The sequence below is a fragment of the Carcharodon carcharias genome, assembly GCF_017639515.1.
Source record: "Carcharodon carcharias isolate sCarCar2 chromosome 38 unlocalized genomic scaffold, sCarCar2.pri SUPER_38_unloc_1, whole genome shotgun sequence".
NCBI classification, from domain to species: Eukaryota; Metazoa; Chordata; class Chondrichthyes; order Lamniformes; family Lamnidae; genus Carcharodon; species Carcharodon carcharias.
Window position 1 is genome coordinate 56,208 of NW_024470775.1, and position 8,161 is coordinate 64,368.

An 8,161-nucleotide genomic window follows, 5' to 3' on the forward strand; every position below is an offset into this window, starting at 1 on the left:
CAGCAGAGGTGACAGAGCAGTGACATACAGTCGGGAGAGGCTGGTCCTGGGAGTTCTCAACAAGACCACAGTCTCTCTGATGTCACAAGACATGAGGGCAAACAAGGGAATAGAAACCTCCTGCTCTCTCCCACCTACCGCTTTCCCGTATCTGATCAATCTCTCCTCCTCCATGATAAACACCACATGGAGGAAGCACTGAGCGTATCGAGGGCTCATAATGTTCTCTGCTGTGGGCCCTGCATGTCCATCACCAAGAGTGTCTCAGGGTCCCCGTTACAGACCCAGGTGTCCGAGCCCTGAAAGGCAGAATAGGCCTGAGGCAGGTGAACCAACAAGAGGGAAGATTCTACTCCACCCCATCCTCACCAATCTACCTGCTGCAGATACATCTGTCCCTGACGGTGTTGGTAGGAATGACCACTGCACAGTCCTTGTGATGATTGGCTCCTGTCCTCACACTGAGGACACTCTCCATTGTTTTGTGTGGCACTCATTGCTTTCAATGGGATCGATTCAGAACAGGTCACACAGCTTAAATATCAACACACACCATGTGCTTTGGGTCATCATCAACAGCAGAATTAAAATCAAACACAACCTGCAAGGTCATGGCCTGGATATTCCTGACACTTCCATAACCTTCAAGACAAGGGATCAAGCCTGATTCCCTGAAGAATGCAGGAGAGACTGTCAAGAGCAGAGCCAGGCATATTGAAAAGAAAATGATGTTCTAACCATCTTAGGAATCACCTCATTCATCCATTGGTGTAATTATTGTTGCTTCCTAAAGCAATTCTACTGTACATAGTGTTAGTGATGACATTCCTTGACATGTATGTATTATTGGGATGTTGTTAAGATGTCTTTGGCTTGACATCTCTTTAACAGTCCAACTGCTTTCATGTAGCTTTAAGGAGATTAAAAAGAGGAGGTATGAACTGAGATTGCATTTGGCCACATTTTGCATTTGGGCTCCAATGAGTCCAGCATACCACACCCACACACCCACACCCCCACCACCCCCATACCCACACCCACACCCCCACCCCCACCATCCCCATGCCCACACCCACACCACCCCCACTCCCACACCCACACCCCCAGCACACCCACACCCCCACACCCACACCCATACCCCCACCACACCCCCCACACCCACACCCCCACACCCACACTCCCAGCACACCCACACCCCCAGCACACCCACACCCCCACACCCACACCCCCAGCTCCCACACCCACACCCACACCCACACCACACCCACAACCCCCACACCCACACCCACACCCCCACCACACCCACACCCCCACCACCCCCACACCCACACCCACACGCCCACACCCACACCCCCACCACACCCACACCCCCACCCCCACCACCCCCACACCCACACTCCCAGCACACCCACACCCCCAGCACACCCACACCCCCACACCCACACCCATACCCCCACCACACCCCCCACACCCACACACCCACACCCCCACACCCCCACCACACCCACACCCCACCACCCCCACACTCCCAGCACACCCACACCCCCAGCACACCCACACCCCCACACCCACACCCCCGCCACACCCCCCACACCCACATCCCCACCACACCCACACCCCCACCACCCCCACACCCACACCCCCAGCACACCCACACCCACACCCCCACACCCACACCCCCAGCACAGCCACACCCACACCCAACCCCACCCCCACACCCACACCCACACACCCAAACCGACACCCACACCCCCACCCACACCCACACCCACACCCACGCCCATACCACCCCACCCCACCCCACCCCACCCCACCCCACCCCACCCCACCCCCATAACCCCACCCTCTGCCAGATGCTCTTTGAATTACACACACTCACCTTCACTGATCCACCCCCTGCTGGATGCTCCCAGAATTACACATACTCACCTTTACTGATCCACCCCCTGCTGGATGCTCCCAGAATTACACACACTCACCTTTACTGATCTACCCCCTGCTGGATGCTCCCAGAATTACACACACTCACCTTTACTTATCTACCCCTCTGCGTGATGCTCCCAGAATTACACACATTTTTTTTGAAAAATATACTTTATTCATCAAATATCTGGAAGAAGATTCCAAACCATTTCAAAATCACCATCACAAAAGTCGAATCAAATTCAACTTTTCCACATGGATCACAAGGAGCATCAATACAATCAATGAATATTCCAATCATTTCAATCTGCTCAATGCAGACACTCAGACAATGGGATTGGAGTTATCCACATACATCATGTTGCTCTCGGAGGTGCTTCAGTACATTTCTAATACAATTAGTATTCACTGCAGACATTCATTGGGAGCTGTACAGCCCGAGGGGCTCTCAACAGTTCCCAGTCCCTCCGTGCCCTGTGACAGAAAGGTCTTAGACAGCGACCCTCCCCCATTGGGCCTTTGTGGTGTCTGCCCCAAGCTTTAGTGCGTCCCTCAGCACGTAGTCCTGGACTTTGGAATGTGCCAGTCTGCAACACTCGCTCGGGGACAACTCTTTGCGCTGCTCGAGGAACCATCCCACAGGATCCACCCTCTCCTTATCCCTCAAGGCCTCTAAGATGTTCCGTGCCGACCACTGCCTGATGGACTTGTGGTCAAAGGTGTTTCTCTGCATAAATGTTTCCACCAGGGACAGGTGGTGCCACACGGTCCAACTACTTGGAGCGTTTCCCCGGCAGCGTGGCCAGACCCATCCTTCACAACCCCGGGGAGAGGTAGGACCTCAGCACCTAGTGACACTTGGTGTTTGTGTACCGAGGGTCTACGCACAGCTTGATGCAGCCGCACACAAAGGTGGCCATCAGTATGAGGGCGATGTTGGGCACGTTTATTCCCCCTTTATCTAGAGGCTTGTACAACGCGTCCCTGTGGACACGATCCATTTTCCACCTCCAGATAAAGCGGAAGATGTCTCGGGTGATCGCCATCAAGCAGGAGTCTGGAATGGGTCAGACCTGCGCCACGTACAGCAACAGCGAGAGGGCCTCACACCTGATGACCAGGTTCTTACCCGCAATGGAGAGGGAGCGTCGCTCCCACATGTCCAGTTTCCTTTTCACCATAGACACTCGCTCCTTCCAGTTTCTAACGCGTGTCCCGGTCCCTCCTGAACCATATCCCCAGCACCTTCAGGCCATCAGCCCTGACAGTGAAGGGGACAAAGGATCGGTCAGCCCAGTTCCCAAAGAACATGGCCTCGCTCTTCCCAGGATTTACCTTGGCTCCCGAGGACAGTTCGAATTGGTCGCAGTTGTGGATCAGTCTACGCAACGAAAGCAGATCCGAGCAGAAGATGGTGACATCGTCCATGTACAGGGAGACTTTGATCTGAGTGCCTCCACTGCCTGGGATCGTCACTCCCCTTATACCAGGATCCTTCCTGATGGACTCAGCAAAGGGTTCTATACAACATACAAACAGGACAAGGGAGAGAGGGCAGCCCTGCCTGACTCCAGATTGAATTGGAAAGCTATCTGATTCCCACACATTGATTGAGAATGCACTACTGATGTTAGTGTAGAGATAACCCTGCTCCCAGAATGCTTCAGTCACTTCTCACCAGCGCCCTCTGTTGGATGCTCTTCCTCCTGCTGAGGACAAGAGCCCTTCTCCTCGATTCCCTCCTGAGTCGCGGTGTCTGCGGTGACTTCTCCCAGCCAGGGCTCTCACATTCTCCCTCATGTGTGGTGATCAGAGCTGGATATATTAATCTAGGAGCAGCATAAGCAGGGATAATAAATTAAGAGTAACTTCCCCTGATTTTGTCCCCAATACCTGTATTTTTGAGTGTCAGGTAATGACCATCGGCATGAAGAGAGAATCTAACCATCATCCCTTGACATTCAATGCCATGACCATCACTGAATCCCCCACTAACTTCATCCTGGGGGTTACCATGGACCAGAAAGTGAACTGGACCAGCCATATAAATACTGTGGCTACAAGAGCAGGTCAGAGGCTGGGAATCCTGCGGAGAGTAACTCACCTCCTGACTCCCCAAAGCCTCTCCAACATCTAAAAGGCACCAGTCAGGACTATGCTGGAACAATCCCCACTTGCCTGGATGAGTGTGGCTCCCACAAAACTCAAGAAGCTCAACATCATCAAGGACAAAGCAGCCCAGCTTGATTGGCACCCCATCCACAAACATTCACTCCCTCCACAACCGACGCACAGTAGCAGCAGTGTGTGTACCATCTACAAGATACACTGCAACGACTCACCAAGACTCCTTCGAAAGCACCGCTCAACACCACAACCTCTACCATCTATAGGGACAAGGGCAGCAGACACATGGCAACACCTCCACTGGATGTTCCGCTTTAGGCAATTCACAATCATAGGCTTGGAAATAAGTCGGCCATTCCTTCACTGTCGCTGGGTCAAAATCCTAGGAATCCCTCACTAACAGCGTGGTGGATGTACCTACAAATGCAGCTGCTCACCACCAACTTCTCAAGGGGCAATTTGGGAGGGGCATTAAATGCTGGCCTAGCCAGCGATGCCCACATTCCATGAATGAATTTTAAACAATGGAGCCCAATACCCTCCACGCTTCACTAACTGCTCTCTCATCCTGCCCTGCCAAATGTCAAAGATAAAATTTCAGAACACCCCATATCCCTCTGTTTCTGAACGCTCTTTAAAATTGTGTCATGTAGCCCATAATGCCTCTCCCTATTCCTTCTGTCAAAATGCATCACCTCATACCCCTCTCTACAAAATTCAATCTGCCACTTTTCTGCCCATTCTGCCCTCCTATCTATGTCCTGTTTCCATCGATATCTATCATCCTCACTGGTTGCCATGACTTCAAGTATTATTTCATCGACAAGTTTTGGAATGTCACCATATTCCTGATGTCAGTAATTGGGGGAACAGCACTGTCTACATGCTCCAATCTGACAAACAGCCCTTTACTCCAAGAGCAATTGTGCTGGATCATCGGCTGAGGGAGGGCAGTAGACGAGAATCAGAAGGAGCCATTTTCTTGCCCATGTTTGACCTGATGTCATGAGTCAATATTGAGGACTCCAATGGAAACTCCCTCCCACCTGCAGAGCACTGAGTCACTGCCGGTGGGACAGGGACATACCCAGGGATGGTGATGGACACGTCTGGGACAATGGCTCTGAGACATGACTCTGTGAAAATGATTATGCTGGAGCTACAGGACCTGAATGTGGCCCTGCCATTGTCTGACCTCCCCCTTCCCTCCCTGTCAATGTGGAGACACACCGATCCGAGTGAGAAATGAGACACGGACAAGAGGCGGTGACCAACGCAGCCAGTTTTATTCACATGATCCAGGAACCAGTGGGTCAGGGGACATGGGACCTACACAGTCCGTGGAGCCTCAAGGCGGTGCTGGAGTCACGGGCCTTTGAGTTGGGGCTGAAATCACTGGCCTTGATTTCCCTTCCCTCCTTCATCCTCTCATGAATCGATATGGCACGCAGCATTCATACCCCCCATAGCACTTCATGGGTATCTGAATCTCTTTCTTGTAGCAGGAACCTCTTCGACATCTGCCCCCTCGTATTCTGGCACATCCATAGGAGAATCCTGAAATGCAGAAAGGAATCCTCTGTTGATGCCACCATTATGCAACCTTGACTCTCGCTCAAACATTTATTATGTATCAGCCTAAATGGTGAAGTCCCCCTTTCACTACCACATCCCAATATTACCCTATCGTCAGTTTGGTCTATGAGGCCTAGACAAAGGACATGGAGAACAGAACAGCGCACAGTGCTCTATGGGACACCTAACCAAGGGATATGGAGAGCAGAACTGTACCCAGTGGACCAACTGTGTTCTAATCGAGGGATATGGAGAGCAGAACTGTACCCAGTGGAGCAAAAGTGGTCTAACTGAGGGATGTGGAGTCCAGAACTGTGCATGGTGCTCCAAGTGTGGTCTAACCGAGGGATATAGAGACCAGAACTGTGCATAGTGCTCCAAGTGTGGTCTAACCGAGGGATATAGAGACCAGAACTGTGCACAGTGCTCCAAGTGTGGTCTAACCGAGGGATATAGAGACCAGAACTGTGCACAGTGCTCCAAGTGTGGTCTAACCGAGGGATATAGAGACCAGAACTGTGCACAGTGCTCCAAGTGTGGTCTAACCGAGGGATATAGAAACCAGAACTGTGCACAGTGCTCCAAGTGTGGTCTAACTGAGGGATATAGAGACCAGAACTGTGCACAGTGCTCCAAGTCCGGTCTAACCGAGGGATATAGAGACCAGAACTGTGCACAGTGCTCCAAGTGTGGTCTGACCGAGGGATAAAGAGACCAGAACTGTGCACAGTGCTCCAAGTGTGGTCTAACTGAAGGATAAAGAGACCAGAACTGTGCACAGTGCTCCAAGTGCGGTCTAACCGAGGGATAAGGAGAGCAGAACTGTACACAGTGCTCCAAGTGTGGTCTAACCGATGATTAAGGAGGCAAGAATTGTGCAGAATGCTCCAAGTGTGTTGTGGCCAGGGAATATGGAGACCAGATCTGGGGCCCACGATAATGACACAACTTCTATATTCACTTGAACAGATAGAAAAGGCCCAATTTGCCTCACAGGAGCTAACTAAACAAAATGGAGACTGAACCCAGCAGCAGATATCAGGGCCTGTTGACCCGAAGAGGTTTGTTGTATAGAGCGTCTTAAAGGAGGGGAGGGAGTTGGAGCGATTTCCACAGGTAATTCCATCGCTTTGGCCCCAGGCAGCTGAAGGCTCGGCTGTCAATGGTGGGCCACTTAAACACTGAGAATACACAGGAGAGAAGAACAGGAGAATCACAGAGATCTGGAAGGGTGTTGGGTCTGGGGGCGATGTCAGAGATATGGAGGGGGTGAGGCTGTGGAGGGGTTTGGAAACACAGGCCAGGGGTCTAGGTTCCCCCCCCGCCCGGCAGGACATTACAGTCCCAGCGGAGTGAACGGAGATTAAAATGTCTCACCACATCCACCAGGGGGAGACACACTGCGGCAGGGCCAGAAAATACTGACCAATGTCCAATTGGAAGGACAGTTGGAGAGATCCCCCTCAACTGTGGTCAACCGAGTGATATGGGGATAGGGAGGGCTGTGGGGCTGGAGGGGGTTACAGGGATAGAGAGAGTTGTGGGGCTGGAGGGGGTTATGGGGATAGAGAGAGTTGTGGGGCTGGAGGGTGTTATGGGGATAGAGAGAGTTGTGGGGTTGGAGGGTGTTATGGGGATAGAGAGAGTTGTGGGTCTGGAGGGGGTTATGGGGATAGAAAGAGTTGTGGGGCTGGAGGGGGTTATGGGGATAGAGAGAGTTTTGAGGCTGGAGGGGGTTATGGGGATAGAGAGAGTTGTGGGGCTGCAGGGGGTTATGGGTATAGAGAGGGTTGTGGGGCTGGATGGGGTTATGGGGATAGAGTTGTGGCCCCTGTGGGAACTTACAGAGATACAGGGTCTTGTAGTGCCAGGCGGTATATCTCTGATGGGCAGTTATGAAACACCTGCTGGATGTTGCGGAGAGACAGACAGTTGTAGGGGCTGGAGATTTTCACTGGGACAGGGAAGGTTTTGGAAGACGGAGGAGGTTACACTGGTCTGGCCTCTCGAGGGATGTGGAGGGATTTGGATGTAAGAATGTGAAGGACAAGGAGGCTGGTGTAATTCCCACTCCAACATTCTCCCTTTGCTTTCCTTGAGCAGTGATTGGAAGGGACAGGGAGTGAGAGAGCTCCACAATCCTGCCCTCTCACCCTGCACCCTAACAACCACACAGAGAATCAAAGAGTTCGAAATGGACATTGTTCCAAACAGCTGCTGAAGACAGGGAGGTCGCTACTCACCCATGACCTGGAAATCCTGAGCGATCAGCAGGAGAGCAAGAACCAGGATCAGAGGCTTCATCATCTTGACCAGAGTCCTTCTGTGTCAGGATCAGAGAACTGGAGACTCCAGACGGTGTGTGTGTGTGTGTGTGTGTGTGTGTGGAGTCACAGAGAGAGCTTGGGAGAATTTATGATTCCAGAGATGGGGAGTGACTCCTGCCTAGGGAAATATCTTCTCTTAATGTGAGAGGTGATTGGCCGTTTGGCTCAGGGAGCAAGACAATGGGTGTGGACAACTCCGAGTTTCACCC

General features: G+C 52.2%; 1 long non-coding RNA gene across 1 annotated transcript; it reads right to left on the reverse strand.

Annotated features, from left to right (window-relative positions):
• Positions 1-5,320: 5,320 nt before the first annotated feature.
• LOC121274766 lies at positions 5,321-8,161 on the reverse strand. Its single transcript, XR_005942296.1, has 2 exons — positions 7,869-8,161; positions 5,321-5,607 (listed from the first exon to the last, which is right to left on the reverse strand). It is a non-coding gene; the product is annotated as an uncharacterized LOC121274766 (long non-coding RNA).